The following is a 10,000-nucleotide window of genomic DNA, read 5'->3' on the forward strand; positions in this document are numbered from 1 at the left end:
GGCAAAGCTGACCCTGGCGGAATTTGAACTCAGAATGTAGTGACAGGTGAAATATTGCTAAGCATTTAGACTGGTGTGCTAAGGAGTCTGTCAGCTCACTATCTTAATAATAATAATAATAATAGTAATAATAATAATCATAATAATAATAATAATAATTGGAAACTGTGTGACAAAATGCGGGCTAGAGAGAGGTAAGACTTGGTATGAGCACAAACCGCAGAGAGTGGCAGAGTCGGAGACCTGCAAAATCCTCTGAGATTTCCCAATCCAAACAGATCAGGTGCTATAGCATGACAGACCGGACCTAGTGGTTGTCACCAAGATGCACCACATGTGCTATGCAGTTGATGTGTGCCCCTTTGACCCATGAATAGTCAAGAAGGGAGGCGAAAAAATAGGTGTCTACAATCTTCTTAAGTACGAAATAGCCCAGCTGTAGAAAATGAAGAAGGTGAAGATAGTGCCAATTATTGCTGGTTTCTTGAGGACAGTATCAGAAGGCATCAAGAGGAAAATAATGGAAATCAGAATACAGGGCCCAGTAGAACTGTTACAAAAGGCTTACCTCCTTGGCATGGCCATAATAATCAGGAAAGTATTAGACAGTTATAAAGAACAGATAGCATGGCACCATAGGCTGCAGGCAGCAAACCCGTTTCACATGCAAGACTCCACGAGTTATAAAACCTGAGATAAAAATAGAATAATCATCATCATCATCGATGTAATGCCCACTTTTCCATGCTTGCATGGGTCAGATGGAGCTAATTTGAGGCAGATTTTTTTTATGACCAGATGACATTCCTATCCCTCAAGCAAGATAATATTTCTCCCATGACCATACAATCTCACAGAATACTGGAAATGAATGAACTGCATGTATAACAATTACTCCTTTACAATTATCACATGATGTCAAGACAAGAAGGTACAAACACACTTTCTCTCTTTCTCACACACACACAAATACACACACACACACACACACACACACACACACACACACACACATATGCATGCAAGTACATATAACAGGCATCGTTCAGGCTCTGTCAACCAACTCCACTCATAAGTCTTTGGTTGGCTTGGCACTATAGTAAAAAACACTTGTCAAACATGTCATGCAGTGAAACTGATCCCAGGGGTATGTGCTTCGGAAGCAAATTTCTTATGACCCAACCACACCCAGCATCTATAAGCTACATCTGTGCCTATTACATAACTGCTTTCTAAAATTGGGACTATATTGCTCAATAGTACCTTAGGCATTGATTGTTCTGAGTATTTTGTTTTGAACTTATGCATTAAAAGATGTACTTTCTCCCCCCCACACATATACATACACACCCAAGAATAAAATCTTAAAGATCTTAGGTGAGAACATTTGGCTGCAAGTCAACTGAAGGATTTTTGATTTGCATGATGATGATGATAATGGTGATGTTGTGTAATATTGCTGAAGATAATCACAATGTCAACAACAACAATATTGATGATGCAAAGATCATATAATCTATTGGGGTCTGAGTTGCTATTCTCTATTTTATATGTATTCTTTTGATGGAAATGTTACCAAAGTTTAATCTAAATACATATTGGAAAGTTACACAAAGCTGAAATATTCAAAGTAGCTTGACATTGAAAATGCTTTCTCTGAACTTTTATCTTGTTTGAACAGATTTTGGTATAACATAAATACAACACTTTTACTTTAGTAGTTTAACAAACTTGATTTTGTTTGATCCAGGTCACAATGACGATGTTGGTAGTGATGATGATGGTGATGATCATGGTGATGAGGGGGAGGATGAGAGGGATACAAACAAGAAGCACAATGCTCCATCTTGATATTGCATGTGGAATCTGTAGACTCAAGATCTCAGTACACAATTATTGACTCAAAATTTTCATTATTCTCAGTATTTCAGTTTAACATTGACAAGCAGATAATCAGGTTCTATGAATTCTTGTTTTCATTTTTTCTTTTTTTTTATTTTGTTTTGTTTATTTCACCAAAAAATAAATCAGAGAACATAAATAGGTAACAACTAGTCGTTGCTAATAAGATGGTAAACTATCGTGATATAAGATTTCAGATAAGTCACTGAAAGGAGTCGCATCAACCAATACCATTGAAAATTTGGATAGAAGACCAATACAAGAAAGTTAAATTTATTGACAATATATTCGTTCAAATTTTGGCACAGGATCAACAATTTTGGCAGAGAGGTGGGGTTGTGTCAATTACTTTAAATCCAAGTTGCTCAACTTATTCTATCAACCACAGAAAGGGTGAAAGGCAAAGTCAAACTCGGCGGAATTTAAACTCAGAATGTAAATATGGACAAAATGCTGCTATGCATTTTGCTCATCATGTTAATGATTCTGCTAGCTCCCTGCCTCACTTTACGGACAATATTTTGGCATTTGAAATATTTGGGTGTGTTGGATGGTATTTACACAACAGCCAGTGGTAAAACAGAGAGAGAGGCCATACACCGGTAGCACTAGCATAGCTAGAGGTGGTGAAAGGGGAGGTCCACCCTTTCACCCCCTCAACACTTTTCGGTCTGCTGTAGGCAATATGTATTCTTCTTGGTGGCCAGGGTCAACAAACTGAAGGGCTGCCCCAGGCAATACACACTCTAGCCATGCTAGTGACTTCTAGTACCATGTGGGAGGTACATACAGATGTAGATCACAAACCGTACCAAATGGGAAGAACAGACACGACAGTACCAAGAAGTAAATACACTGCCAGTACCAGGTGGTAGGTACACATGCTGGTTGTACATAGTCAGTATCAAATGATAAGAATGTACTGGGGTGGTACATAGACTGTACCAAGTGAGAGGCACATACAACGGTGGTACGCTATTAGTACCAAATGGTGATAATGTACAGGGGCAATACTCAGATTGTACCAGATAGTAGGTACACACACACACTGGAAGTACACAAACAGGGGCAGGTAGTATTTGAATATATATTGAAATCATCAATGCAAAGTAACACAAGTGTCTTCTGACTGCATACAACATTGAAATTTACCTTCTTTAAGACACTAACTTATTCTTTCAGAGCTGAATTTCTCGGCATTCAACCTACAGGTATTGAGTACTTTTGCTCCAATTTGAGCATCCATAAACACACAAATATTAAATGCCAGCATTCATATATTGTTTACCTTTTACTTGTTTCTTTTACTTGTACAGATGTAAAGCGCTTCTTCTGGCCGCCTTGTAAGAGCTTTCCTTTCCCTTTTACAACTCGCCAAAGAGCAATCTTTTTGGTAATTTATCATCTGATATGCGAGTTACGTGCCCTGTCCAGCAAAGCTGAGACTGCATCAAGATGGTATGGATGCATTTTAAGGACACACTGAAAGCCTCACTGAAAGACTTCAACATCGACTATGACACTTGGGAGCAGTCTGCTCTGGACAGAGAAAGGTGGCAATCAGCTGTCCACGGGGGTGCCAACACATGCAAAATCAATAGGATCACTGCTGCAGAAGACTGCAGACAAGCCAGGAAGAACAGAGATAACAACCCTATAGCAGGCGCTACCATTCCTTGTCCAAACTGTCAAAGACTCTCTAGGGTGCAGATTGGCCTCAATAGCCATCTGCAGACTCACAAAACAAGCCCACCCCCATCCCAGGATGACTAGATGGTCTTCATTGCATCGACGGACAAACTACATACAAACATACACATACATAGATGTAAGTACATATGTATGTATGTATGGGTATATACATGTATGTATGTATGTATGTATGTATATTATCTTTCACTTCTTTCATTTGGACTGCTGCTATGAATCATTGCCTTGAAGAATTTAGTTCAACAAATCAACCCCAATACTTATGTCTTTTTGTAAAGCTTGGTACTTGTTCTATCGGTTTCATTTTCTGAGCTGCTAAGTTAAGGAAACATAAACAAACTAACAAGAGTTGTGTTTAGGGACACACAAACACAAAAACTTAACACACACACACACACACACACACACACACACACACACACACACACACACACACACATGATGGGCTTCCATACAGTTTCCATCTATCAAAGTCACTCACAAAGCATTAGTCAACCTGAGGCCATAGTAGAAGATACTTGCTCAAGATGCCATCCAGTGGCACTGAACCCAAAACCACATGGTTATTAAGCAAGATTTTTAACCTCACAGCCATGCCTGCCATAAACTCACACACAATGTAATTTCACTATTTGTAACCAGTAGTATTAAAACTAATGTAATAGCCGCTATTTCCTAAACAGTATATCATTTTATGTGTTGTGTTGTATATTCAATACGATTCTGACAAACAAGTAATCTCTCAGACATTGTATTCAGGAATAACAACACTGAGAATTGTTATTCAGTGTTATCTCTGTTATAGATATACATTCAAACTACATTACAGTTACAGCTATTTCTGATATTTTGTAGCACACATTCGACTAACTTTCACACTTAGGACTTATTATAGTGAGAGCAAGAATAATGTCAATTCCATTTCAAATAACATCGTTTCTCGCTGTCTATCACTCAATTTCCCCCTCTCTCTCTCTCTCTCTCTCTCTCTCTCTCTCTCTCTCTCTCTCTCTCACTTCGTACAAGTGATTAAAAAAATTGCCTTACAATCAGATGGTTTTGTATTGAGTAAATTGTTTGTAAACATTTCCTCAAATCTGTGTATGTAAGTACATATATATGTAGGTATGTATGTATGTATGTATGTATGTATGTATGTATGTACGTATGGCCCAGTGGTTAGGGCAGCGGACTCGCGGTCATAGGATCGTGGTTTCAATTCCCAGGCCGGGCGTTGTGAGTGTTTATTGAGCGAAAACACCTAAAGCTCCACGATCAACGGAACAGCCTGCTTGTGAAATTAACGTGCAAGTGGCTGAGCACTCCACAGACACATGTACCCTTAATGTAGTTCTTGGGGATATTCAGCATGACTCAGTGTGACAAGGCTGACCCTTTGAATTACAGACACAATAAAAACAGGAAGTAAGAGTGAGAGAAAGTTGTGGTGAAAAAGTACAGCAGGGTTTGCCACTATCCACTGCCGGAGCCTCGTGGAGCTTTAGGTGTTTTCGCTCAATAAACACTCACAACGCTCGGTTTGGGAATCGAAACCGCGATCCTATGACCGCGAGTCCACTACCCTAACCACTGGGCCGTTGCGCCTCCTCGGTGCTTCAGTAGGATTCCAGTTTGATAACTGAAACCAGTAAAAGGATATGTGTGTATGTGTGTATGTGAGTATGTGTAACATATAATATGTGTCACAATGTTCACAGACAACAAGTGGACCTGTGCAGTTGCTGAGTAGCACCCCAAAGTGGTACCCAAAATATCAAGAAAGGTCACTCAAAAGGCTTCCATGATGATAGGAAGATAACTTAGTAAAACAATATGAACCAAGATGAAAAAGAAGAGTCCAATGAAGAGAGAATATATGAAATACATTGTAACCAGAGATGTATAATGGCATCTAATAGTCAGGCCAAAACAGATGATATATATTACATACAACATGGCTTTGTGGTAAGAAGCTTGCTTCCCAACCACATGGTTCCAGGTTCAGTCCCACTGTGTGGAACCTTGGACAAGTGTCTTCTACTATATCCTTGGGCTGATCAAAGCTTTGTGTTTGTCCCTCCACCATCGCTTGACAACTGATGTTGCTGTGTTCACATCCCCATAACTTAGCAGTTAGGCAAAAGAGACCAATAGAATAAGTATCAGGCTTAAAAAGAGAAGAAAATTAAGTAACGGGCGGTATTCATTTGATTAAAAAAGGTGGTGCTCCAGCACGGCCACAGTCTAATGGCTGAAACAAGTAAGAAAAAAAAAAGCAATGTACACACTGTAAATTGTTTTCGTATTTCACGTTAATGGTTTGTGATGTCCTGCACCTATATATGCATGTGTGTGTATATATATATATATATATATATATATACACTTTATTTAAAAGCAGCAGAAATATAACAAAAAAACCGTTACTCTGAGTTTCACGTTCCCGTTCATCGGACAGTTTTGTTAAAACTGTCCGATGAACGGGAACGTGAAACTCAGAGTAACGGTTCTTTTGTTATATTTCTGCTGCTTTTAAATAAAGCATATTACTCTACCTCTGGTATTTGAGTACTCTTTTTTCCACCTTGTTGCACATTTCATGTGCTTACTCCGGTATATATATATATATATATATATATATATACTTTATTTAAAAGCAGCAGAAATATCACAAAAACTATTACTCAAAATTTCATGTTGCCGTTGTTGGACAGTTTTGTTAAAATTCTAACAAAACTGTCCAACGAACGGGAACATGAAACTCTGAGTAACAGTTTTTGTGATATTTCTGCTGCTGTTAAATAAAGTATATTCCTCTACCTCTGGTATTTGAGTACTCTTTTTCCCACCTTGTTTCACATTTATGTGCTTACTCCGATATATATATATATATAATTTTTCTGAAAATATATATATATTTATTTATTCTAAAATATATATATATATATATATATATATATATATATATATATACACAGAGAGAGAGAGAGAATAGAAGAGAGAAAGGGTGAGTGACAAAAGTAGAAGTGGCAAAATTGTAGTGCAATGCAAGTAGAAGTTAAGTCATTTCATGTCACAGACTTTTCATATTTAGCAAGTGAGGCCATCTGCATCAACTGATAGTGAGCAGCGCCTGATGTGAATGCATGTCAACATTCTCTTCTCTGATCCCTCTTGTCTGTCTGTAGCCTGTCACACTGTGCATTCATTCACACCTCTGACTTCATGTCTATCTCTTAATTATTCCTCTCTTTTACATTGCTTATCTGTCTTTTTATATGCTAAGTTAACTGAATCAAAGCTTGACTGATAAGCAATCAAAAATCTCAGAAGAGTCTACAGAGTTGTCAATATTGTCAAGTGCAACAATCAGCATGAAACTGACAGTAATATTCTGACCAGCTCTATACTCATTTCATCATGTGAAACCATTAATCCTGATACATATTTTCTCTCTCTTTTCCTTTTTTCTTTCTTGTCCTTTTCTGTTGAAGTGTGTAGGCTCAAAATGTCAAAGACTTTTCCATTCTTCCTGAGCATCAAACTAATACACTTGCTTGTTGTTCTATTAACTGTCTTTGTCTTTTGTTTTCTGTATATTTGAATCATATATATATATATATAGATATATATATATATATATATATATATATATATAAAGGTAAACTTACTTGGAAATGGTTGTATGGTGTTCAATCAAATGATAATATAAATAATATATATATACATGCATATATGTATACATATTCATATATATATATATATATATATATATATATATACATATATATATATACACATATACACATACATATGGGTACAGGATGTCATCAAACAGTAAACAACATGAAATATAAAAGCAAATGAGTTCAATATGCAAATGAGAGAAACAAATGGAAAACAGGACAAGTAACATAAATAACGACCCTTCATCAGTTGTCAGCTGAGAGACGTTTATGGGGTGGATGTAGGTGTTGTCAAAACGAAACTGGACCTCTTCTTGTCAAAAGTTCCTACCTCATGGCATGAAAATCAAATGAGGGCAGCAACATCAAACTCCCACATTCACCGAATGTCACATATCAGAGGAGGTTTCAAGTAGTGAAAGTGCAGCAAAGCTAACTGTGGTGCTCCAGTATGGCTGCAGTTCTCAAGATAAAATTGATAAAGAAGTAAATATGTGTGTGTGTGTGTGTGTGTGTACATAGTTGCTTAAAATCCATGAGTCATAAAAAAAAGTACTCATATAGTGGTTAATAAAACTACACATGTGCACACACATACATAAATACACACAAACTAGTAATGAGAACAAGAAATAAATTTTTGATCAAAATTTTTCTGTGACTAATTTCTACATGTGTCTATGAAGGGAAGTGTAAAGAGAAAGAAAGATTGGTGTCAGGGTGTCCATCCACGACCTGGTTTATATTCATAGATGTACACATAGACACATGCACTTATAGTGACAAACACACACATACTGACATATATACACATACATCATCATCATCATTTAACAACTGCTTTCCATGCTGGCATGGATTGGTTGGTTTGACAGAAGCTGGCAAGTCCTGTCGCCGATCCAGGTCCTGTTGTCTGTTTTGGCTTTAGTTTTTACAGCAGGATGCTCTTCCTAATGCAAACCACTTTACAGAGTGTACTGGGTGCTTTTTACATGGCACTAGCACCTGTGCTGTTTGTGTGACACCAGCATAGTGCCATCACCAGTGCCTTTTACATGGAACTATTATCAGTGCCTTTTGGGGGCAAGGATATGAAATGTGGGTGGAGCAAGAATGTCGATGGAGCAGAGCCCCTCAAGGACAAGCACTACCAAGCTGGTTTAAGGACACACACACACACACATGTGTGTGTGTGTACAGTGAAACCATATCTACATACACAGATACATACACTTACATTCACACTTCTCTTAATATTCTTTACTCTTTTATTTGTTTCAGTCATTCGACTGCGACCATGCTGGAGCACCGCCTTTAGTCAAGCAAATCGACCCCAGGACTTATTCTTTGTAAGCCTAGTACTTATTCTATTGGTCTCTTTTGCCGAACCGCTAAGCTATGGGGACGTAAACACACCAGCATCGTTTGTCAAGCGATGTTGTGGGGGACAAACACAGACACACAAACACACATATATATATACATATATATATATATATATATATATATATATACGACGGGTTTCTTTCAGTTTCCGTCTACCAAATCCACTCACAAGGCTTTGGTCAGCCCGAGGCTGTAGTAGAAGACACTTGCCCAAGGTGCCACACAGTGGGACTGAACCCGGAACCATGTGGCTGGTAAGCAAGCTACTTACCACACAGCCACTCTTCATTAAAAATTGTATTCTGACAAAAAAATTATTAATTAGTAAAAGCATATTCAAAGTTTATAAAGTCCATTAATCACTTTACATCCACCTCAACCCCAATATACACAGGCACAGACACAAATGTGTATATATATATATATATATATATATATATGCAAACATCAAAACAGATACAAACACATATATCAACACACACGCACACAAGCACTTACATATACATATGTAAACAGATGCAAACACACACACACACACACATGTGTGCAGACACACTGGCAACTGATAAGTATTCATGGGATCAAATACAAACACAATCAGTTTTGTTTATAAAAGTTACATCATATGTTTTAGCTTTCAATAGTTGAACTGGACTGAAAATAGGATATATCGACACATTCACGGAATGGCTTCCTTCCTTTTTACAAAACGAAGAATATTTAAATGTTCATCGTGATACTGAAGAAATATAATTGCAATTTGCATATTCATGAATGATTTTATAAACGGCAAAATAGAATATAACTGATAAGAATCTTGTTGCCGTTTCTCTATTGCAATGGTTTAAAACTGTAACAGCTTTGGAGAGATTTTGTATGGGCAAACAAACTACTTTCACTGCTTTGTTAAGTACCACAAACACCAACGTACTTTTTCCTTCAAATGTCTTCATAACTTCAACTCTATTTCAATGATGTGTATGTGTGCATGTGTGTGTATACCTCATATATATATATATACATATGTATATATACATATGTATGTATATATATATATCTATGAGGTATTTATATATATATATATATATATATATATATATATACATATGTATGTATATATATATATATTTATGAGGTATTTATATATATATATATATATATATATATATATATATATATATATATATATATAGTTTTAGAGAAAAGAACCAAGGTTCATGCAATATATATATATTTATGAAGTATATAAATATATATATATACACACATATATATATTTATATATTTATACATACATATTTATACATATATATATA

General features: G+C 36.5%; 1 protein-coding gene across 7 annotated transcripts in view; it reads right to left on the bottom strand.

Moving 5' to 3' along the window:
- LOC106873829 (pleckstrin homology domain-containing family H member 2) overlaps nucleotides 1–10,000 on the bottom strand; it is a 719,935-nt gene that overhangs the window by 469,949 nt on the left and 239,986 nt on the right. The window lies entirely within an intron of this gene.

Source organism: Octopus bimaculoides, chromosome 6 (genome assembly GCF_046866305.1).
Source record: "Octopus bimaculoides isolate indiv1 chromosome 6, ASM4686630v1, whole genome shotgun sequence".
NCBI lineage: Eukaryota > Metazoa > Mollusca > Cephalopoda > Octopoda > Octopodidae > Octopus > Octopus bimaculoides.